Below are 25,491 nucleotides of genomic sequence, written 5' to 3' on the forward strand. Positions count from 1 at the left end.
ATAAACCACAGGAAGATCCTTTCTGACCCACCTCCTAGAGAAATGGAAATAAAAACAAAAATAAACACATGGGACCTAATTAAACTTAAAAGTTTTCACACAGCAAAAGAAACCATAAACAAGATGAAAAGACAACCCTCAGAATGGGAGAAAATATTTGCAAATAAGCAATGGACAAAGGATTAATCTCCAAAATATACAAACAGCTCATGCAGCTCAATATCAAAGAAACAACCCAATCAAAAAATGGGCAGAAGACCTAAATAGACATCTCTCCAAAGAAGACATACAGATGGCCAAGAGGCACATGAAAGGATGCTCAACATCTACTTATTAGAGAAATGCAAATCAGAACTACAATGAGGTATCACCTCACACCAGTTAGAATGGGCATCATCAGAAAGTCTACAAACAACAAATGCTGGAGAGGGTGTGGAGAAAAGGGAACCCTCTTGCACTGTTGGTGGGAATGTAAATTGATACAGCCACTGTGGAGAACAGTATGGAGGTTCCTTAAAAAACTAAAAATAGAACTATGATGTGACCCACTACTAGGCATCTAACCTGAGAAAACCATAATTCAAAAAGAGACATGTACCACAATGTTCATTGCAGCACTATTTACAATAGCCAGGATATGGAAACAACCTAAGTGTCCATTGACAGATGAATGGATAAAGAAGATGTGGTACATATATATAATGGAATATTACTCGGCCATAAAAAGGAATGAAATTGGGTCATTTGTAGAGATGTGGATGGACCTAGAGTCTGTCATACAGAATGAAGTAAGCCAGAAAGAGAAAAACAAATATCATATATTATCATATATGTGGAATCTAGAAAAATGGTACAGATGAACCTACTTCCAGGGCAGGAATGGAGACACAGACATAGATAACAGACATGTGGACACAGTGGGGGAAGGAGAGGGTGGGACGAATTGGGAGATTAGGACTGACATATATACACGACCATGTGTAAAATAGATAGCTAGTGGGAACCTGCTATAAAGCACAGGAAGCTTGGCTCGGTGCTCTGTGATGACCTAGATGGGTGGGATGGGTGGGTGGGGTGGGGGTGGGAGGGAGGTCCAAGAGAGAGGTGCTATATGTATACATATAGCTGATTCACTTCACTGTACAGTAGAAACTAACACAACATCATAAAATTACACTCCAATAAAATAAATAAAAATAAAAAATACCATGTATCATTATCTGAACTCATGTTATACATATAATTGTTTATTATCTATTTCTCCCTTCGTTTCCATAAGATGGAAACAATGGATGATAAGAACCATGGATAACAGAAGAACTTCATCTCTTATTCACATTTCTAGAGCCAAGAAAACATATAGGAGCACGAGAAATAAAAACGGATGACCCAATCAAGGCACTGAGGTCCTTCTCGTCATGTGGTCACCTATCTTTTCACAGAGACAGAAACACATGTTGCAGCTTCACCAGGCCAGACTCATTTGAGCAAAGGGCACCCCCGCATACTTGCAAGGGAACTTGTGTGTTATAAAATGCCCTCCGTGTGCCCAGGGTTTAAATACAACTGCAGAGGTGAGCAGATCAGAGGCGCAAAGGCACAGAAAGCTCCTGGCAATATATTGGGTAGGGTTGGTTCTTGCTTTGAGGTTACGAACTGTTCTTGGAAACCTTATATGGCATCAAGATTCAGAATATTCACCAGTCCCATTCAATTTCATGAAGGTGCTATACTTTTGGAAGTACCTTTGGTTGAGATGGAGAAGTTTACACAAGAAGCAATCCCTCTCTAAAAGGGAGTAATTCACATTTCTTCGGAGATAAGATAAAGAATCAGAAGGAGGAAGGTGACAGAGACATCTAAAACACCTTTTTCGTGTAACTTAACACATTCTGTCTGATAAGCATCATTAGTCTGAATTTCAGAAAATTGAGAGGAAGAGCCGCACAGAACTATATTCAAATTCCAGTTTCTTAGCTTGGATGGGATGGTCTTCAACTCTGGCTCCAAAGCCCTTTCTTCTGCATCATGAAACCTCTCATGAGGTTCTTGAATAGCAGCAATAAAGGGTTCAAGAGAGGGACACAGGCAATTATATCACTGGTCCCTTGGCTCTTGACTCAGCCCCAATATACGCTATGCAGGAAATGGTTCAAGGGCTCCATTACTATTAATTTATGTCACTCTTTAATAGGTTTTGGGTCAAAACTTATCACCTCAGTGTTTTGAAAACTCTATGAAGACAAATTCACTGTTTACACTAGTGTATTCTTTATCGTAAGAATCCTAGATTTGGCCTCCTGTTCTAATTCATATTATTCCTGGTTTTTAAGTTTTTATGTTTGTTACCATAACGCTGTATTCATTTTTGCTATAAGCCACCTCAAAGCCATTGTGAAATAAAGGTAAGTATAAAGAAATAAATGACACACCTGCTATACACTTACTGTGGTAGATTACAAAAGTGGTAATACATTTTCATGCTTCTTTATATCCATGATCTTTGCCATGTGACTTAGCTCTTCCCAGAAAGAGATAGAATATTTTCCCACCCCTTAAATCTAGACTGGCTCTGTGACTTGCTTTGGGCAATAGAATATGGCAGAAATGATAGGGCACGAGTTCTGAGCCTAGGCCTCCACACCTTGCATACTTTTCTGCCTCTTGGGTCCTTGAGGCCACCAAGTGAATAAGGCCAGGCTAACTTGTTGGAGGATGAGAGACACAGGGGACCACTGGTTCCATTGTCCCAGTCAAAAGGCAGCCACACTCCAGAAGCAGAGACACTTAGATGATCCGTCCCTAACTCCAGATTCATAAGGGAGCCCAGTTAAAACGAGTAGAACTATCCAGCTGAGTCCAGCCTAACTAAGCAAAATAAATGATTGTTTTCTTAAATAAGTAAGGAAGCAATCGCTACCTGATACACCTATATTCATAACTGCCATGCATAGGCACTCATATATAATAAGTGATTTACTTACGTAATCTCAGCCATTTTAAGTTGGGTACTGTCCTCATTTTATAGCTGATCCTTACACAGGTTTAGGAACTGGCCTTTCATCTTCTGTAGTGTAAAGCAGATCATCCTATTGGATTGTCATAACAGGAAATGTTAGTTAGAATATTTGGCTAAGTTAGTTCCTTAGCCATGAGCTTTAGATTTTTAATTTCACTTATATACCTTCCCATTTGGCCCCCAATTAAGCAGACTAAAAAATGAAGCTTGAAAAACACAAATTCTTCAAATTTTTGCTTCTAAGGTAAACCTTAGATCATTGAAAAGAATGAAGTCAAATTCTACAGAAGAACCACCTTAACAGGGAGGTTTTGCCAAAGTCCTTACAGCTTTGGGGAAGTACTGAGGAAGCCACGTGCTCTCTGAAGGGTCCAGCCTGTCCCCGGGTTGCCTGAACATCCCTAAAGGTTACTCTGTAGATCACTTCTCAGAAGGCCTTTGAGAATACAAATTACTCTCTGGTAAGTTTGTGGGATGATACATCTCAAGAATGCCTTTGAAGGTACACAAATGAACATTCTGTTTTCCTGACTATAAAACTCAGTACCAAGTCATGGGCCAAATTCTGTTAATTCTATTTGTCTTTGTCCACTAAGCATCCCTTCCCAATGGACAGACATAAATCAGCTTCCCAGTGTCAGAGTGTAACAACTTCATGAGATTGAAAAAAAACAGTGTCCTTTCACATTGGCTCTGCAATCTGTAACATGCAAGAGTCCAGATCTCTTCCAGTAAAAGAGATAGCGTAGGTATTCCAGTGGTTGGCTGAAGGTTGTATTATGTAAGAATGAAATAAGGTGAGAGAATAGAAAGCTGCTCAGTTATCCCAGCTGTGCTCAGAAGGGCAAATACAAACTCATAAACTAAAATTAGAGCAATTAAAAAAAATTTCTACTTGATACTCAAAGAAAACAAGATGCGTTCAATTTTTCTCACTCTCATCTTGCTTCTGGTTTGTGTTTTGCCTTGTTGTTGTTCTTGAGTATTTTATATACTCTATCAATCCCTTCCTTGCCCAAGGACTGTATGTGTGTGTGTGTGTGTGTGTGTGTGTGTGTGTGTGTCTGAGTGTACACACACAGGGGCAATGAGCTTTGGGGACAATGGAGGCAGGGATGGATGTACCCAGAGAATGAGACGGGGAAGAATTCATAAAGTCAAGGGAAACTAAAAGCTGTTTTATAATAATAATAATATATATATATATATATATATATATATATATATATACACACACACAATTGGGCAAAAAATTCAATTTATGAGCCTTAGGAAAGACTCAAAATTATAATGGGCCACATTAAATTTGATAGTCACAAATTTTCCAGAGAACCCTCCTTATACCTCAGTTCCTACAATGACAGTTCTAACTCAATTTATTAACTCCTAGCCCTGTAGGATTGGCCCTCTGCCAACTAACTCCCCTTATCATCTTTGCTTTCTGGTGCTGAATATGAATTCTTGCACCTTGTTTATTAGACTAAGCTTTTGACATTTCTCCAGTAGTTATTAGGCTAAAAGTCAATCAGTCTCCTCTGCAGAAACTTTTTTTTTTTTTTTTTTTTTTGCACAGGCTCCAGACGCGCAGGCTCAGCGGCCATGGCCCACAGGCCCAGCCGCTCCGTGGCATGTGGGATCTTCCCGGACCAGGGCACGAACCGGTGTCCCCTGCATCGGCAGGCGGACTCTCAACCACTGTGCCGCTAGGGAAGCCCCCATCTGCAGAAACTTTGACTTTGAGTGAAATGAGGTTCAGGGTGATTGGGTCCAACTGTGGTACTCTTGAATGACTGGGTCAGGAAGGTAAATGGGCCTGAAAGTTCAAGTGGGAGATGGTACTGAAATGTGGACAAAGGGAGATATGAAAAACTTGCCTCCTGGTTCTGCATTTTGCAGACCTGTTTTACGGTCTCTTTTTAAAGAAAACCATTCTGAGGAGTTTTAGTGTTGAGAAATGTTTTATCATTTTACTTCAATAATTATGAAAAAAGACAAACACTGAACATACGTATATAGCTTTAGAACTACACTGAAATCCTAAGAAATGTTAAGTTATAAAACTTTATAAATTTAAAATCAGTAAAAATAATTTAAAGAAACGCGGGATTTTGTTTTTGCTGTATTAAGATGTGCTGTATTAAGATTTGCTGTATTTAAGACTGTACTTAAGGATAGAAAGATGTATTTATATGCTTAGTGCCTCAGTTTTTGACTTGATTCTTTTGCTTTTGATAAGCTCTTGTTTGACTTATTATTGTTACTTTTTGTTAAAAAAAGTTTCAGTCAACAATTTATTAGGTTGACGGGCCATTTAAAACTGTGTGCCAAAATGCAATACTGGAAAAAAATGTTAAATTCCACGTAATAAAAAGTTTTCCAAGTGTTTTTATAACTCCCTGTACTGCCTGCTTATGAACTGCTCCACGTACGTGAATAAAAAGATGGGGGCCGCCCTCATGCTTGCCAGCAGCAGTCGTGGTGCTGGCTGCTACGACGGAGGGGTTTTGTTGTTGTTTTTTTATGACTGAGGTCTTTTTGAGCTAGGCTTGCCTAGGCTGCTATTTCCTGAGAGTATTGACTTTTTGGAAACAAATGCAAATTCAGATATGGAAATTGAGTGGCAGGGCTCAATTACAAGGTAACTGCGTAATGTCTAGAGTTGCTTACAGTAACCTGTATGACAACACAAAGCTAAAATTATCACAGAAAATCTGCACCTTGGAGAACACATTCAATGTCTGCAAAACATCATCATAGTTTACTGTTTTGCCTGGGACAACCTGGCCTTGCTAATAGACTTCCTATCAAAGCATCATTAATACAATAACTTTTGGGGCTTTAGAAATGTAGTAACGAGAACTTACTCATATAGTGGGACTTGAGAAGGACAAGATATATAAAGGCATCCAATAATTGAAGGTAAGAAGATATTTTAAGGACTGTTCCTAATTTTTATTTACTTTTCTGCCTTACATAACACAAAATAATAAGTTAAAAATGTTATTACTTTTTAAGAACATAAGCTTTTTTTTTTTTTTTTTTTTTTACTTAATATATCTGCAAACCAACATTCAAAGACTATTTTCAAGTGTTTTTGTTTCTGGTTTTTCTGATCAAGCCAGAGGATGCTCCCTCACGTCATTTTAGTATCTCTTGGCGGGGGGTGGGTGGGGGGGGGTGGGGAAGCCAAATCCTTTGTTTTACACAGAAATGAGCAGAGAACAAAATTAAGCAAAAATATTTTATGTCCCCTTTTAAAAGTTAACCTAAAAACCCAAAGATTACTTTGAGTTCTATTAGATAGAGACCGTCACCCAAGGGATAGGCTTGTCCACAAGGGTGCTAACTATTCTTTATCAAGCACCTTATTTCACCTGATGCTCCACGTATCGCACATAAACAGATGTCCCACCTGTGCAATTACTCCCTGTACATATGGGCCTTCCCCACACCTTGCTGTAATTTGTGTCAGAGTCTCCCCCAGTATCCTGCTTCTTCCGTAACAGAACATACAGACTTGGTAGCCACGGGGCATTGCTTCCTACCACTAGGTTGAAATAATCCTGGCAACTGGGACCCCAGAGATTTCAGAGATTTCACCATCTGATTGCCTGACAGAGCTGCTTAAGGTCACTGGCCATCTTAATGGTTCAGAGGATTATTGCATCTTGGGGAAAACATTTTAGGAACAAGTCATTATTGTTTACAGAAATAGCTTAAAAATGTTCCCAATATATAACTGTCTACTTGACTTGAAATATTGTGTAAGTAGTGACCTATATAAATTTCCGTGTTTGTATGTTTATCCGGATAGGTAATGATTTCTATTCTAGGAGTCAATCATTTGGTTTGCCTTTTAGGAACATATAGTCTTCATTCTACAAAGAGGACCCTCCCCCCCAATCTATTTTTAGAATATTTCTGGCAGAGGCTGCTTGCTGTCCTTGACTATCCTTTCTCCTTAGTAACACGCCTGTTAGCAGGCACACGACTGTCCTGAAGAAAGAAAGGCCATGTTCCCCAGCCTCCCTTGCGGCTAAGTGTGGTCCTGTGATTAAGTTGCGGTTAATGAGAAGTAAGCAAAAGGATCAGAGAGTAGCTTCTGGGAACCTAACATGAGATTTGGGTGACATGTGGCCTTTGCCTCTCTTTCATTACTTCACCCCTCCTGATGCCCGGAAGCAGATGCAACGTTGACCACGAACATGAGGTCATACCATACGGAAAGCAGCCCAGAGAACTGTTTAAGGACTTCCTGGAGCAGAGCCACCCTACCAGCCCCGCACTGTTTTTGTCTGCTTTTACCTGTGAGACATCTCCTCCTATTGCTTGATCTCTTTTGTTTAAGTTTGTATCATTTGGGGATTTTGCTGTTACTTGGACATAAACCTAAAGTTACAGAAAGCAATTTGGATGAATCAAACTGCTAAGTTCCCAACTTATAGCACTGATATAGCACAAAGGTATGTGAAAACACAAGAAGAGGCAAGAGATCTATCCATGAACGATAAAGAATTTCTAAGGCATGCACATTAAAGCTAAGGCGATCATTTGGATAGCCAACTGGGAGAAGAACCATGTTCTGAATCCACATAGGATAGGGTGAGGAAAGGTCATCTGCTTGCATAAATGCTTGAAGGTCAAATGTCAAGAGTTGTTTGAACAGTTGTGGGCTAAAATGATGTAATCCAGACCCATGGCCTCTTGGGAATAAGCTTCGCCGTTGAACGGGAAGACTAGACAGAAGGGACTTTGAAAAGGTACGTGGGCCAGGCTGACACCAGCCCAGCTCCCTTCCCCTGGAGCTGACGCAACCTGCCCTACTCCACCCTAACCTCTGACCTCCTGTACAGTCCCACACAGAGGAAAGCCCTGGGCAACTGCACTCTTGTTCCTTTTCCACCCCGGCTGCAAAAATAACCCCCAGCTGCTCCAGGAGCGCCGGAGGGCATGGGGACGAGCCTGACCTCACACTTGGAGTTCTGAGAGGGAAGACAGCCCACTCAGGCAAGCATCAGATGCCTGAAGATCCCTCTTCCTTCTCCAAGTGTGGCAGCTGCGACGAGAGAGGAGGAGACCCTGAGAATGCTCAGTCCTACGTGCTTGGACTGGTAAGCACACAGGAATGGCAGCAGAGGAGGCTGCCATTCCTGGGCACCCAGGCTCCACTCAAGGGGGAGTGAAGAGGCCGGGGGCACAGGGCTAAAAAAGCCCATGGAAAGCCCCCAGCCCTGGGCAAGTCAGGGTGCCACTGAACAGCTCCGGTCTCGCCCAGTGTCAATACCAGGAAGGGACAGCTGGTGTGACCTGGGCACGATAACAAGAAACCAAGCTGAAACCAAAGCAGCAGGAAGTGGAGCCCAGCTCTGTCAAGTAGACATGGAAGCCACGTGGCCCCTGGGGAGAACAGGGCGGGGCAGGAAGGACTAAGCCATGGTCTACATAAACCAGAAAAGATGTAGGTTTTTAAAGCTGCATGCTAATTCAAGGTAAAGGGAGTTTATTTACAGCGGTTGAGTCAAGCCCCTGCTTCATCATTTCCTTAACGGGACGCAGACATCTTCTCTGAGGGGATGACACACGTGGATGCTCTGGTGCCCCTTTATAACATGACAGACTTCCCCCTTTTCAGTCCTCTAGATTCTCATGCTGAGACAAAGACTTCCGATGCACACAACCCTTTCCATTTCTCAACCTGACGGTCCTCCACTCATTAATCTGTACACCGTTTCTATGAAAGTGACCAGAGTATCTCTGCCCGGTAGGCAGAATAGTAACCTAGAGCAAGCAGACGGAAATGCAAGGGCCACCAGCGAAGGGTTGGCGGAGTTCCCAACCCGGGCTGCCTGTGTCAGCTCGATAAGTCCTCCAAAGCACCGCACTATCACCATCGAGTAAGGACTGGGGCGGTGATGCCGATGATGCAAAATGCCGTTAGCCTTAACTCACCCGGTTCGTAAATGAATTAATTTGAGTATCTAGAGAGCTGCCTTTCTTCCTTCTCTCTCTTCTTTCCCTTTAGTCAGCTCATAGCTTTTAAGCACCACACCACCTGAAAGCATTCTCTTAGATTCTCTCCAACAAATATATTCAAGGAATCTTTCTTTTTTTTTTTTTTGTGGTACGCAGGCCTCTCACTGCTGTGGCCTCTCCCGTTGCAGAGCACAGGCTCCGGACGCGCAGGCTCAGCGGCCATGGCTCACAGGCCCAGCCGCTCAGCGGCATGTGGGATCCTCCCGGACCAGGGCACGAACACGCGTCCCCTGCATCGGCAGGTGGACTCTCAACCACTGCGCCAGCAGGAAAGCCCTCAAGGAATCCTTTAGTCAATGCTATATAGTATTAGATCCTATCTCATCATTGGATTAGTCTCTGCCCACTCCTCACTCCAAACTAAACTCTCTCAGATTTTCTGAAATTAAATCAACAAGTGTTGAGTCCATATTAAAGGTATCATGAGTGTAATGAGATGAATAAGACACAATGGCTGTCTTCAAAGAGCTCATATTCTATATGGGGAGGGTACATATATACACTCACACGCGCACGCGCACACACACACACACACACACACACACACACAGTCATTGTTCAAAGACAACAACTCAGGAGACGCAATAAAGGTTTAGTTTGTTGTTTTCCCGAGTGAATGGACAAAAGCTACTGTATTATTTAGATGAAGGAGAGTCTTTTAGCCTAAGTTGCAGAAGCTAAAGACTTCAGGAACCAAATAGGACTGTGATATCCTAGTGTTACAGGGTGAATTGTATCCCCCTCCAAACATTCCCACACTGAAACCCTAACCCTCAGTACCTCAGAATGGGACCTTACCTGGAGATAGGGTCTTTATAGAGGTAAGAAAGTCAAAATGAGGTCATTCGTGGCAGCCCTAATCCAATAGGACTGGTATTCTTATAAAAAGGGGAAATTTGGAGACAGATATGCAGAAAGAGAAGACAATGTGTAGACACACAGGGAGAAGACGGTCGTCTACAAGCCAGCAAGAGCCGTCAGCCTGGCATAGATCTTTCTCTCACAGCCCTCAGAAGGAAACAACCCTGCTGACACCTTGATTTTAGACTTCTAGGCTTCAGAGCTGTGAGACAAGTTTCTAGGTGGTTTTTGAAGCCACCTAGTCTGTGGTACTTTCTTATATCAGCCTGAGGAAAAGAATACAGCTTGGCACATGGGTAAGACCTGAGTAAGCACAGGAGGATAAGGAAAGCCTTACATGTCAGTGAAACAGCACCAACAAAATAAGCTAGTCAGAATGCCAGACACAGTGTGAGAAAATCAGTTTACCTGAAGCCAAACATTCACGGAGGAGAGTGGGAAAACATATCTTGTTAAGTAAGGAGTCTGGGTCAGTGCATACTGGGCCGTGTTCTCCATTAAGGTGTTTGGAATGTATTCTAAAGACAGAGGTAAACTCTGGTGGCATTTCATCAGGGGCCATGTGATCACAGAGATGGTGGGTGTATTAGGAAGATGGTGAGCAAGACGGATTGGAAAAAGGAGCCTGGTAGAAGATTGTTCACTTATGACTGATTCACAAACATCACTGCAAATTAGAATCACCTGGTGTGATAGGCGGACTAAGGGCTCCCAAGGATCTTCACGGCTTAATCCTGGAAACCTGTGAATGTTCCCTTATATGGCAAAAGAGACTTTACTGTTGTCCTTTAGGATCTTGAGATGGGGAGATGACCCCGGATTATGCAGACGGACCCTAAATGTAATCACAGGTATCCTTGTTGGGAGGGAAGCAGAGGAAAACTTGACTTACAGCAGAGAAGAAGGCCATGTGATAACAGAAAGAAGGAGAGATGGAAACAGGGAGAGAAAAGGTCACGTGATGAGCCGACGCCCTCAGCAGATTGGATCACGCCCACCTGCATTGGTGAGGGTCCCCTTCTTTACTCAGTCTATGGATTCCAATGCTAATTTCTTCCAGAAACATCCTCACAGACACCCCTAGAAATAATGTTTTACTAGCTATCTGGGCATCCCTTAGTCAAACTGACACATAAAATTAACCATCATAAAGAAGAAATCTTCAGAGTGGCAGAAGGAGACTCATAAAAGCCCCATGTGTGTGGAGGTGGGGGGCAAGCTTGGAAGGGAGGGGAAGTCAACACAGTCACATGCTGCACAAAGGTAAAGAGGAGGGTGACTAAGAAATGACGGCAGATTGGAGGCCATCTGTGACCCCTGAGAGAGCAGTTTCGAGGGTATAGAAGAGGTGGGGAGGGGAAGCAGAAACCAGATTACAGGAAGAAGTGTGGGGAGAGGACCTGGAAGCAGTAGTAGAGGCCAGCTTGGGGGGCTCCAGCAATGAAAGCAAGTTGAGAAAAGGAGTGATGGCCCAGCAAACTAGACAGAGATAACTTAGCATAACCGGCTTTGGAGTCAGACCGACCCGACCCACCCCCAGCTCCTCCACCACCTCGAATTTGCATTAAACAAATTGTTTAATTTTGCACAGACTCAGTTACCTTGTTTGGAAAATAGCTGTAAATAATACCTACACCAAAGAGTTGTAAGAATCCAATGAAACAGAATAGGTAAATTGCCCATTTTAAGTGTCTGGCTCATAGTAAGGGCCACAGGTTTCAAGGCAGAGATGTAGAAGAGCTTTGGAATCCTACCTTCTGATCAACAGGGTTGCCAGTAAAATATAGGATTCACAGTTAAGTTTTAACTTCAAAGTAGAAATAGTTTTTAATATGTGTGTCCTAAATATTGCACGGCCATACTTATACTAAAAAACTCTCTCTTTTATTATTTTCCTGTTGCTGCCGTTAGCAAATTATCACAAACTTAGAGGGTTAAGCAACCCCAATTTATTATCTCACTGTTGAAAAGTCTGACACGGTTCTCGCTGGGCTAAAATCAAGGAGTCAGCGGGGCTGTGTTCCTGCTGGAAGCTCTAGGGGACAATTTATTCTTTTACCTTTTCCAGTTCCTGAGGCCACCCGCACTCCTTCGCCTCCTGGCCTTCTTCCACCATCTTGAAAGGCAGCGATGTTGCAGCTCTTTGACTCTTCTTCCTTAATCACATCTCCCTCTGATTGCAGTTGGCAAGTGTTCTCCGCTTTTAAGGACTTACTTGATTAGATTGGGCCCAGCTGCATGATTCAGGAGACTCTCCCCATCTCCAAGCCCATTAGCTTAATCACATCTGAAAGTTCTTTTGCCATGTAAGGTAACACGTTCACAGGTTCCAGGGATTAGGAGATGAACATCTTTTGTGCAGCGTTATTCTACCTACTCCGTTGTCAGTCTAAAATTCTAATGTAACTAGGTGACCTCTTGTTCTTTGCGAAATCTGGTGACTGTGACCCCCACCTATAAAACGTTCTTTGATTAACTGGAAGGAAAAATGCTAATTTCCCCTGCTCCTGCACATTTTATTAATTACTTCCTCTTTCCATTCTACGATTCTCCCACATGCATCTCCCTCCATGCTATGTGATGTGAATGTGTTTGTGTTCAAAATTTTATGAAAGAGATCTGTAGCTGTTCAAAGAGAAGAAAACTGTGTAAAGAGAAATTATACTTTATCTTGACTTCCATTTTAAAATCAAATCATATAGGCTTATGCAATAGGAATTGGTGAGAAAAACAGAAACCATCTTAGGTATTTCAGGCAATGGAAGGAATTTAACACAAGGAACTGGATGCATACAAAACTCCTGGAAGGTCTGGAGGAGGGCAGGTCAAGGAAAGCAACAAGCTTTCAAGTTTGCTGCTAGCTTTACAGAGACAGGAAGCTTCAGGGACTGTAGGAAACGGGCTGGTGATGATTTCATCTGCTTCCAGCACTGACTGAGGTGGATGATTCAAAGGGAAATGTCTGGGATCTAATACAAACTCTGATGTCTGTTGAACCCCACACATCTGCCCACTTCTGACAGAGGAGCAATAACGTGGCGTCTACCTCTCCTCCACCTTCCAAATCCCATGCAAGTACCTCTGGTTGTCAGCATCAGACTCAAAACTCTTCAGGCAAGGGATGCCGAGGAAGGTAGTGCCCAGACTTCCAGCTCTAACAATTAGAAGGAATTGCATAACAGCAAGCTGGCCTATATAGTTAAAGAAAGAAACACCCCCAAAGGATTGAAGGGAGAAAACTTTTGACAAAGGAAAAGGCAAGTCAGATTCCTGGTTACTGTGAAATACCAAAATCTCTATGTGTTTTGTACCCATCTGCAACTTTCTCTTTAAAAACAATACTTTGTAAATTTGCTGTGTCTATCTCATTGTCTTCTGGGCTTACCCCAGCCCTAGGATTTCACTGACTACAAACCCTTGGCCATCAGAATGTTGTTTTCTTGTCTAAGGTGGCAACATGTGAAAAGAAGAGTCTTAGTAAACGTGTTTGTTTCCAGGGCTAATTCCTGAACCATAAGATATGACTCTTTTAAAAATTATCTGCTGCTGTGGAACAAACTACACTCTAAAACTTAGTGCCTTAAAACAATAATTCCCTTTTTTTCAGAATTATCTGCTGGGCTCTTCTGCCCCCGTGGTGTCACTCACTCGGCTAAGACATTCAGTGGGTGGCTGGCTGGGCTGGAAGATCCAAGAGGGCTTCTCATGCATGTCCGGTGCCTCGGTGCCCCTCGGGTGGCTAACTTAGGCTTCCCCACAGCTCAGTCTCACGTGGTCAGAATCTGGCTGCCCAGAGGGAAGAAGCCAGACCTCTAACAGCCTGGGCGTGCAAGTCGTAGAACGTCACTCCCACCACATCCTATGGGTCGAGGAGAGTCACAAAGTCCTGATTCAAGTAGAGGAGAAACGGGCTCTGCCTCTCAAAGGGTAGAAAGCAGATGCATACAGAGAGGGAAGGAATTAATCAGTGGCATCTTTGCACAAGATGCGAACTTTGATACTAATTCTCTGATTCTATCCTCACTTCACAATTTGGAGCATGCAGGTGTTGACCTTAATTTTTGTATTTTGCTTCTTCTCCATCAACGGCCTCAACGTTTTTTGCTTATATAGCCAATGAATAATAAATGTTTGAGCAAGCATTTCATATATGTATCCACAGACAACAGGTTGACTGTCCTGCACCATTTTATACAAGGGACTTGAGCATCCACTGATCTCGGTATCCACGAGCCAGTCCCCTGTGGATGCCGGGGGAGGACTGAATATGTACACGTAACCCCCCTTGAACAACACAGGGGCTAGGGGCAGTGACTCTCAGTATAGTAGAAAATCCATGTATAACTTTATACCAGCCCAGATCATGTAGTACCGTAGTACAGTATTTAGTGAAAGAAATCCTTGTATGAGTGGACCCACGCAGTTTAAACCCGTGTTGTTCAAGGGTCAACTGTAATACACATATACGTGTATATTACATATTATATAGTAGTATATATAGTATACACATATACTACTGCCAATCTATTTGTTAAATATTAGTAAAGTTTAATGTCTTTTTTATTTTTAATAAGCATAACTATGAACAGAAGATCGTATACTATTCTTTTTATACTCCACTCTGAAGATCACTGATCTATCCTTCTGTCTTGGTCTCATCATTGCTTTCTTGTGTTTTCTCATTAACTCCCCACCCTTGCAAGCTCCTTCTACTACCCTCAAGGTGACACTGAGATTTTGCTCCCCCTTTTTATCCTCTTCCTATTGCCTAGATATATCAAATATCAAATAGAGCTCAGCGTTGTTCCACATCTCACAGTAGAGAGCTAAGAAATGTGTCATGTACTCGAGCATTGTGAAATCTGAAGGCTTATAGTCGGGTAAAGCAGATTTGCTCTTCTTTTCTAAATGTTGTCAGTTACAAGGTTAGATCCCCAGTGTTTGTGTAAATATCAATATACAGGGGTACTCAGGCACCCTCATCCCTCTGGGGAAAAAATCATTTGAGGACTAAGCATTGATTAGAATCATGTTCTCTCAGAGAGTAGAAGACTGAGAATAATCTCAATTTACAGGAGGCAGGTGTATGCCTTGTCATCTCTGTCTCCAGAGTTCTAGCATAGGGGCTAGCAAACAATAGGTCTTAATAAAGGTTTGTTATACCAAAGGCTGGCCCCTTACATATAACTACCCAAGTACAGATTGCCTTTTTTAGTTTGCAAGTGGAAATGTACAGTTTGATTTGCAAGTAGTTACCAAGAAACTCAGAGACACACCAATAGGTACATTTTATAATACACAAACTAAACTCCGATCATCACATAAAATGTCAGAGAGAAGGCAAAGCAGAGAAAAACAAGGGGTAGACATTGCAGTTATGAGTGCTCTATCCTTTTAATTTTGAGTACAAATTAAGTTCCTTCTAATCTTTAGAAAACAACGTGTGTGGGGTGTGGAAACAGAAGGGGAGACTTGAGGCGGTGCGCAAGGGTGGAAGGATTTTAAGTGATCCGCTGTGATCCGCAGTGCGTATCTTGGCCAGGGTTATCTCCAAACAGGCCTCGGTAGACAAGAAGATGGAGATGGAGGCCAGCTTCCTTTTTAATCAAACATGAAGCTGCTGTGTGCGCAGCCCTGATGTCCAGGCTGCTGAAGGCTCTGATAGCTGAGGCAGAAGCAAGGGAGAGGCTGATAATGGGGCAGGAGCCGGGGAAGGCTGTGCGCTGCCCGGGGCCTCCCTTGGGGTGATCGTAGTGCTTCTGGCCGCCAGATGTAATGCACAGCTCAGGGGCCTGATTCAAGGCCTGGAGGTAGTGCAGGGAGGAGAGCTTTCCCTTCCTCAGCTTGTCTAATTTAACACAGTTTTCTGTCTGACTGCTCTCAGCTTCAAAAGGGAGTCTGGAGTGCTTGCCTACATGACATAGTCCTATGGAACTTTCTCCGTCGGTATTTCCAAATAAGCACTGGAGGCAGCATGTCAGGCGAGTGCTGAGATGCAAGAAATATGTGCAGGGGTGTGTGTGATGGGGGGGGGTTGGAAGGGAACTTGGGCTCTGATTGGATGCCATTGGTTCCTTTCATTTCGGGCTGCTGTTCCTATTGTTTTTACCAAGACATGTTTCTCCCCCAAATGCAAAAGCTAGAGCTGTATGACCCATCCATCCCTGGCCCTTTATACAAACCAACCCTGGGCTGCACTATGGCCAGGAAGCAACAGTCCAGCTCCCACAGAAGGTGCTGACAGCTCACCTCAGGGCTCCCTTCCAGCAGGCAGGCAGGGGCTTCTGCCACATGGCCCTGGAGAGTTGACCTTATTGAGACCTGAGGGAAAAAATCAGGATAGTGTTAAGCAAGTTTCAGGCCTGCGCATCAGTCAGTTACAGAGAAGACATTTCTTTTAGGTTTTTCAGAGTCTGTGCTCCCTAAGCTGGGTCGTGCTCCCCAGCCTCTGGGCCCCTCACCCCGTTTCGTGTGTGAAACGAAACGGTTGGGCCAGAGGGTCTTCAAAGCTCCTTGCCGCTCTGACTTCCTCTGATCCCATGACCTTTAATTGCCAGGGCTATGGAGACCAGCGGCCTGGAAAACCCAAAAGAATGGAAAATGCCCAGATAGATGTTTTTTCACCTTGGAGTATCACTCCTTGAATGCGCTTTGTGCTACCTCGTGAAGCCCACATAATGAAGATCTGACTCAGGAGGTTTCCCCGTTTCTCCATCCTGACCCCTGAAATCCTGAAAAGGTCTGTTTACCTTTCCAAAGAGACATAACTCCCTGCTTAAGCCTTAGCTGCTCCTCTACCCCCATCCTGACTAGTCTTTCTGGTTTCTCTTTCTAGTTAGCATTTTCTCTGACTGGGAGAGGGGGTGATGCTTGGTTGAAAAGCCCTCTCTGCAGGAAAGTGCAGCACTTCCTCTCTGCATCCCTCTTTTTTTTTTTTTTTAATGACTGCACACATGTATTTAACAGTGCAGTTTTACATAGAATGCTAAGATTACTTTTCTTCATATTTTATAGAAGGCCTTGAAACATATTGACTTTCTATTAATATTCATACCGTAGCACAGCCAATTCTAACTCCTAAATAGATGCACTACAATTTGTTTAGAGTTTAAAGGTTTAATGGCAAAAATGAGGGGAGAGAAAAGAGTAAGCGTATTTTATATAATTGAATGAAAAATACATTCATGAAATAGCAAATAAAATTTAATACGGTCTCAGGCACCCTGAATGAGATGGTGCCTGATTTGTAGGGGTGATTGCTATGTCCGAATAATCTCCATTTGGAACTTCTGTGACCGCAGAGATGAACTGCAGTTTAAGTTACATCTCAAACAGTGCACAGAGAGAGAAAGACATACCAACCAGGTTTTGAAACAACAAACATGCTACACAAAATACACCACGCCATCTCTCGTTTTGCTCCTCTTACAGCTCTGTATACATAGGCTAGGTATTATTAGCCCCATTTTACAGGTGGGAATACTGACTCTGAGATAATTGAGTTACTCAAACTATCAAGACTGTTTAAAAGGCCACATGAAGACTGGAAACCAAGTCTTCTGATTCTTAATGCCCCTCCACAGCACTGTTGAAAATATGGATCATCTTTCTGGAGGAAATGGCTTGACCTTCCATACTCACCTGTCTCTGGATTGAAAGAGTGGAAAAATGGAAGAAGTGGGGGAGAGGTCAGCTCAGGATTGAAACTCTTCTCAAAGCAATTTGACTGTTGCCTTGCTGTGCTCAAAAGCTGCTTCTGCTTCCAGGATTTGCCCTGAAACCAATAATCAGAAAACCTGTAACTCCTTTGGTCACGTGTATATGCTTAAAAGTGTGCAGGCAGAGTCCAGGCCAAAGGTCACCTTTCTGTTGTCCAAGATGATAAAGCTGCAGCATTCATGAGGTATTATGGCGGGTGGGACAGCCTCTCCAGTAGCATCATCTCAGTGGCCATCTTCCTTGCTTTGACCACATCCTTTAGTAGATAAAGAAGCGTTAAAACTCTTGCTGCCGACCAGTGGGACTTTTTCATGTTTAATGTGAAAGGGAGAGAAACTAAGAAACTTGAGCTAATTGAAATATGAATGTGGAAAATATATTGATGTGCTCATTTTTTCTAATTCAATACTTATGAAAAGGTATAATTTCAGTTCTGATTCTGCACAATTTACTCGTGGTTTCATGGGGCGAAACTCATTTTGAGTTGTTTTAAAGTTCAGTTAAAAGCATTTTGTTGATGTGTTTAATTGGGGGTTCTTGTCAAGGAATTTATTTTTTCACAGTTCTGTTTTGTTGAGGTCCTGAAAAGGTCTATGAATATTCATGAGTATGAAGTAGATCTAAAAAGAAAAAAAAGCCTCAAGAATACTAAAATTTTTTGAAAAATACTAAATAGGCCTTCTGATGGTCATGATTTAAACAAGATGAACTGAGAAGTTTGTCAGTCCACTTTGGATTGAAAAATTGCAGATCCTTCTTTTTCTAAATTTCCGAAATCATCTCCTTTACAATGTTTTTTTATGCTCAAAGCCTACCATTTCATTCTCTGGAGACCTCTGTCCCGATGTGAACTTTGAACTGACATGGCAGAAGCAGTTTCTGGTTCTGTATTTTGGAGGGATTGTTGGGGGAGGTTTTTGGGGAGGTCACATTGAAAAATCTGAGATGTCCAAGGGTATATGAGCAAAAGTTTTCCCTGTAACATGGAGGCACAGAACCTGAACAGCAGAACCAAGAGGGGGATGTGCAAACAGGAGGCTCTGTTCCGGGGATGTCCCTACCTTTGGCCAAATGGTTCATTTTTCACACAGTTATCTGGTGATATTATTTTGGCAAAAACAGTGTGGAGGTTTTGAGTTCTTTTAGTGTCACTGGTGGGGTTTTTTTAAAAATTATAAATTTATTTATTTATTTTTGGCTGCATTGGGTCTTAGTTGCTGCGCGTGGGCTTTCTCTAGTTGCGGCGAGCGGGGGCTACTCTTCGTTGCGGTGCTCAGTCTTAACGCGGTGGCTTCTCTTGTTGCGGAGCACGGGCTCTAGGTGCACAGGCTTCAGCAGCTGTGGCATGTGGGCTCAGTAGTTGTGGCTCGCGGGCTCTAGAGCGCAGGCTCAGTAGTTGTGGCACACAGGCTTAGTTGCTCCGCGGCATGTGGGATCTTCCCAGACCAGGGCTCGAACCCATGTCCCCTGCATTGGCAGGCGGATTTTTAACCACTGTGCCACCAGGGAAGCCCGTCACTGTTGGCTTTAAATGCCTTTTCCAAAACCCAGTGTAGTTCTAACACAACATTTATTAGCCACAAAAGAGTTCAACCAAATGCCTTAGAAAATGAACACTTCCTTTGGGCTCTTTGGCCATCATCATCACACATACACACACACCCCGCCATGGGAAACTTCCCATTTCTTCTATTCTTCGCCCCAATAGAGCTGGTTGTTTGGATATTATCATCGACTGAATTGCTTCATTTTGGTTACAAATCATTTACTGTAATCACTGAAGATGTCTACTCAATAGAGGCCTATTAAACTGTCAGCTTTTATTTAATTTTTTACTTGTCTGTATTGCATTTTTAAACTATTTAAAAATTGAAATACAGTTGACATACAATTTTGTGTTAACTTCAGGTGTACTAAAAGTAGCGGCTTTTAAATCAGGTTTCAAAGGCTTTTCTGTGCCTCAGTTTTCTCATCTGAAAAAATGAGGATGGTTATAGGATCTCACTCAAAGGGGCTGAGAGAATTATACTGAGAAGATTCCAGTGAAGCCCTTGCTAGGTGTTCTCTAAGTGTCTGAGGCGATCATCCTAACTTCAGACAGGCCTCTTTCATTCTTTGGACTGGGGTCTTGCTGGACTGGGAAGGGGTTGAGGAGGGCGCTGAGATGTGCATACCCGACACCTCTGAGAGGAGGTGGGAGAGAACTCAGTGACTCGGTGTACCGTTAGCCGTCCTTCAGGGAACTTTCCAGTCTCCCTCAACTTGTCCTAACTGCAGAAGTGTAAGCGTTTCCTTTCCGATCAAGGAATAAAAAGGTGCCCCAGATCTCCACTCCTTCTCTGCCAATCCCAAGCTCCACACTGGCCTGATCTGTGAGGGGAAAACTTAATCCTCCTCTTCCATGTTAATTTGAACAGCTGCATTCAAGCCACAGACAAAAAGAAGGCTTTTCTCTTCACTTTGGAAGGTGGCCACTCTGGAAGGAGGAGAGAGACTCAGGATAAGACTGGCACCTAGGAAGAGGATAAGACTGATTGGTCTTGATTTATGAAAGTACCTGTACCAGCACCATCTTGCCAGATGAAGTGAGTCAAAGGCTCTCTCTCCTGTCCCTTGTCATTGGGGGAGAGAAGTGACAGGGGCAGCTCCCAGGCATCCTGAGATGTTGTGTGTGTTTGCAACTTGAAGAGGAATTTCCCACCCCTCCCTTGTTCTCTTTCTGCACGCCTACTGCTGAGGCACCTCTGACACAGCCCACCTGTAACCCCTTCCAAGATACTCCTCCGTGTTGCCCCAGGAGCTGCTCTTTTTCCTTTTTGGTTGAATTTTTTAGGATCTGAAAAGGTTCTAGCCAATGGTTTGTTTGTTTAGGCCATGTTCACGTTCTCACATTTTTGTCAGATATGGAAAATGAGGAAGTTAACTGCTCGCTCGCTCTCTCTGGAACTCAGCCAGTGCCAGATGAACATGGAATTAGGAGTCCCGAGCTCAGGAGCCATGCTTTGTCTCCAAGATCATCCAACCTGTAACGAACATGAGAAGTTTCCTGAGATCCCTGCCAGATGGACATAAAAATCAATATCTCGCATACAAGAGGTGGGTTCTACATCAGATTTCATAAAGTAATCAACGAACTAAACATATTCCCCTACCTTCAAATATCCACTTGGAAAAAAAAGATTTATTCTTACTCTGAGTCACAGAGGTTAATGCTTAAGAGACAGCCTGCTTGGACGTACACGTCACCACCTGCTGGCTACATGACCTTGAGCTCAGGACTTCACCTCCTTGCCCTGCAGTTTCCTCATCTGTAAAAGGGAGACAGGAATTGTAGGACTGGCAGGGTTCATGGCAGGCGCACTGCCCAGCAATAGTAAAGACTGATGATACAGGCCATCCATCACCCTGGCACAGAGAAGAAGGAGCTTCCAAATTCCAATTTAGCTCAATATTTAGGTTCGTATAAATAAGCCCAATGCATTCTCCACTCTGCATCTTTGTCCAAGCTTCTCATAACCCTGGTTCTTCTCCCCGGGACATGCTCCCTGTCTTCTGCCTCTTCCCTGTCCCCTCCCAGCTTGAACTCCCCATGCGCTTCTGACCAAAGAGATCTCTCCTGCCCCCTCGCTTGTCTGCAACCCTCATTCTTGCTTATCATTTTACTGCGTCCTCCTGTACACTGAAAGCAAAGCTCCAGAACGATTTCTTCTGAGCCACCCATAAAGGCAGGCACATTGCTGGGCGCACGCTGGAGACACGCGGTTGATGCTCCTTAGAGGATGCGGATATGCCTGGCCTAAGGAGACCTTCCTTAGAAACTTTCCGACCTGAGTGCAAGCCACCTTGTGATCGCCCAGGTGGAACCTCGGGCTGCGCAGAGATTTGCAGATCCTGAGCACAGGACTGTGAAATCCGGGAAGCAAGCGTGTGCTGCGTGCTGAAGCATTCCAATAATAGTTGCGGCTGGGGAGGACGGTGCGGTGACTCACGTCCCGGCGCACGTCCCCAGGCAGCGGCGTGGGCGGGGCCGCGCACCCCGGGCAGAGGGGGATTTACCTGGGGAGGCCGGGATGGCAGCCACCTGCAGACACTGACTCTGGAGGGAGCCGGGGTCACGAGGGCAACCACTCTGACTCACACGGGACAGCCAGAGGGCGATGACCAAATTTGAAAGAGCAAGTCGCCTCTGTCAGGGAAGCTCTTAGAGAAACAGGAAGCGTGATCAGCTGCTACCAAGCTCAGAAGAGGAAAGTCAGCTGTCGTTGTACCTCTGTGCTCGCTGAAATTTATCACGATGAGCGTCTGTGGAACGCAGCACTGTGCTTCTGAGAAGTGAGACGCATCACTCCCACTCAGCGTGGGCACCCGTCCCCACCCCCATCCCCGCTCATCCGCAAGGCCTGCCGTGGCAGAAGCCCGGTTCAAGCTCATTCCTACCCTCACGTGGAATTACCATAGCTAACATCTAGTCACAACAGCCTCCGTGTTGGGCTTTATGGGCTGTGATCAGCTGAAGGGTGGCCGGCTGAGAGGGTACCCTGCCCACCAAGATAAGAGCTCAGGCACCAGCCTGAGCCAGCCCATAGGAAAGGGCATCTTTTCTATGTGTCTACCCAAAGTAGGACAGCTTTTTTTTTTCGAATTAGCACAACATTCTACATGTTGGCGGTGGTCCTGTTTACTGAGCACTTACTGTATGCCTAACTCTGTGTTAAGAATTTGGTGCACATTGTCACATTTAATTCTTACGACAATCCTACGAGGCCAGTTCTCTCAGTATTCTTTTTAAGGATGAGGAGATGGAAGCACAGAGAAGTAGAGCGATCTGCCTCACACCACACAGCTATTTCTGTCAGATTTGGACTTTGAACACAGGACATGCTCCCATCCAATAGGATTTTGTTTAGTCCTGGTTGATGATGATGATGATGATGATTTAAGTCTTGGGTCCTTGGGACGCCTTTTTTGTAGGCTGTGTTCTCACAGGTTTTGCAGTCAGCCTACTGTGCCTTGAGGGCGAACTGGGAAGGCTGAGTGTTGGGGAATTCTAGGAGAGGTTGGCTCCATCCTTCTAGGGCCAGGCTGCCCCAGGGCCTACCTAGGGGTAGGATGAGGCTTAAGTGTCCCTGGCTGAGTAGCAGGTCTGTGTGGGAGGTCCCAGGCAGCACAGGGCAGGGAGCCCTCTTGATGAATGTAGGCTTGCCACTGCCCTGTTCCCTCAGTGCCCTGAATGGGGTGGACCTTGCTGCTATGCAGGGGGTTAATATGGCGCTCTCCATAAGATGACAGCCAGGATAGCCTGCAACTTAAATGGAGCTGTCGCTCTCAAGAGAGAGAACAACCTTTAGTTCAGAAGCTCCCAAGCATCAGTGCCCTTAAAATCATATTCCCAGCCTAAGCATTGGCATGCTAACAAGTTCCCCAAGTCATTCTCTTGTAAGTAGTTCTAAGGACTATTCTTCATGAAATACAGCTTTGGGTGTTTTATACTGTGGGATGTAGGCCCTCTTCCCAGTTAAATAAAATGAGGAAAACTAACACTGAATGTTCCCTTGTCAAATGAAAGCCAACAACCCTTGGTGTCTTGGCTGGCCACCATAAGTTTTCAGGATACTTTTTTTTTTTTTTCCATCCGCAAAAATAGTTTATTTGGGAATAGCAGAGGAATTACAATTTGGGACGTGCAAGCTATGATGAACCACAGGCAGGTCCAAGGAGACAATGGGAAGGTCAGCTTTTATTAGGTTTTTGGAGGAAATCAGGAGGGCTGTGGTGGTTCTTGGTGCTGGCAGGTGGTGGGCGACTTGTTGATGGATCAGAGGGAAATCTTTCTTTCTGCTAGGGTCAGTAAGCTGCAGTGAGTGATACAAGTGTGAGAGCTTCCTGACTCCATTTTAAATAGTTTATTTTCACAAGTGTCATACTACTACTACTGGGGGTGGGGGCCGGAGGAAATACTTCAAATGCACCAGCGTGTTGCTGATGTCTTAGTGAGTGAAAGCCCAGTCTGTTTCTGCAGACCATGCATGGGTGTTAGTACTATGTCCCATTCTTAGAGACTTCACATCTTGGGAAGTCACCATGGGTTGGCTGTGATACCTCTCTTCTTTCCACCGCCAGGGCACATTTCTCTCTTTTGTATCTGGCTATATATTTAAAATAGGATAATTTAATTTTGAAAAGGAGCTGGAAACAGTTCTCTCACAACCACAGGTGAAGGTTCTTAGTTGGGTGGTGGAGGTAGTAGGGGGGATGCAGGGCAACCTGTGATGCCACGAACTGCCCTGAAGAAAATCTTAGGGAAAGAATATGTAAGTATGAGTGGCCTGAGCCATATTTTTTGAGCATGTTTCCCGATGCTAAACAAAAGATTTTCATGTGGAAAAAAACAAAAGATTTGGGAATTGAGGGCCGATAAGGATTTGTGTTTCAGAGGGTAGCTTACACCTCCAAGTTCAGGCATGGAGGGTTCCTCGGGCCAAAGGGTGAGATGCCTCCTCTCATTTCCCACCCAGCCTCCCTCCTGCTTACAGAAGTAGCAGGCTTAACCTGGGTTGTAATATGAAAAGCAACGTGAAGGTGTGTGGCCCAGAAATTTCTCTCTAACCTGTGTGACACTTTATCTTACATGGTTTCCCTTGGTCTCTGGAGGCAGTGGGAACTATAAGACTACCCAGATGAAAGTGCATGAGAGGGAACACCTTCCTGCCTTTGGGTCTGCCATCTTGGTAGGGATTTACACACCCTGGCAGCTGGCTGAGAGAATTAAGGCAGGTAAGGAGGCATCAGATGGCTAATGAATGGGATGGAAGGCTGCTAATGAGATCAGTGAGGGCACCTAAAGAGGGGAATGGGGTCTTCCGTGTCAAAGACCAGTTCTGCTATCTCCCTTCATCCTTATGATTAGAGTTGGAATTGTCCCCCCACCAAAATAAAAGCCATGAGCACCCTCTCCCCAGCTTGCCCCATTCCCAAGAGTCAATACTCTAGGAGTCTAAACAGCTGACCACGTCATATATTTTGCCTTCTTCCTTTTACAAAGGAATAGGGCATGTGTGCCTTGTGTGTGTGTGTGTGTGTGTGTGTGTGTGTGTGTGTGTGTGTGTTGGAAGGTGTGTTGGGCTCTAGAACTACAGATTCATCCTCTTTTTGCGCCCCTCAGGCCTTTTCATGGGGCCACCAATTTGGACAATCTCAGGAACTGCACAGACAGGCAGCTGGATGGGAACCTGTTTCCTGTGGGCAGACAGCTCCTACATGGAGCCAAAGCTGCAGCCACTCACCCTGTGAAAGGAGCAGCTTCCCTGTAAGATGCAAAGGCCAGACCTCAGCTACCTCATTACCACCTCACAGTTCCCTGTGTCTGGTTCATCAAGTCCGCAGGCCCTCGATGGGCAGAAATAAAGAGAAGTAGGTTCCTGTTACTTTCCTTAGGAGCAAACCCTCAGAGTCACAAAGCATCAGTGAAGATGGGCAAAGGACAGCCTCTTGGGGCCTCTGTTCCCTCAGATGTAAAACAAATCACAGCAGTTCCTTTCTGTCTCTGAAGCTGTGTCATTCTCTAACACGTAACCGCTGTTAACCTGGCACACATTCAGACATGTGCATATGTAGAGAGACACCATATAGGTGTTTAACTGATGTGAATTCAATTATATAAGTGCTGTCTCTTTTACATACTTAAAAATGCTGTAAAATTACATTTTGCCCACACACAGGTGGGGCAGGGGCTAGCTCACCTCCTGGGGCTGCACACCCACCCTCATGCTCCCCTGCTTGCCCTCGCTGCCAACACCACCTGCTGCGGCCAGTACTAGGAAACATGTAACAAATTCAAAAAAGTTGTTGGTGATTTACAG

General features: G+C 44.2%; 1 long non-coding RNA gene across 1 annotated transcript; it reads right to left on the bottom strand.

Moving 5' to 3' along the window:
* Positions 1–2,984: 2,984 nt before the first annotated feature.
* On the bottom strand, positions 2,985–21,116 carry LOC307184140. Its single transcript, XR_013827666.1, has 6 exons — positions 20,824–21,116; positions 20,523–20,655; positions 17,776–17,888; positions 17,555–17,687; positions 16,163–16,234; positions 2,985–3,089 (listed from the first exon to the last, which is right to left on the bottom strand). It is a non-coding gene; the product is annotated as an uncharacterized lncRNA (long non-coding RNA).
* Positions 21,117–25,491: the final 4,375 nt, after the last annotated feature.

The sequence above is a fragment of the Stenella coeruleoalba genome, assembly GCF_951394435.1.
Source record: "Stenella coeruleoalba genome assembly, chromosome: 3".
NCBI classification, from domain to species: Eukaryota; Metazoa; Chordata; class Mammalia; order Artiodactyla; family Delphinidae; genus Stenella; species Stenella coeruleoalba.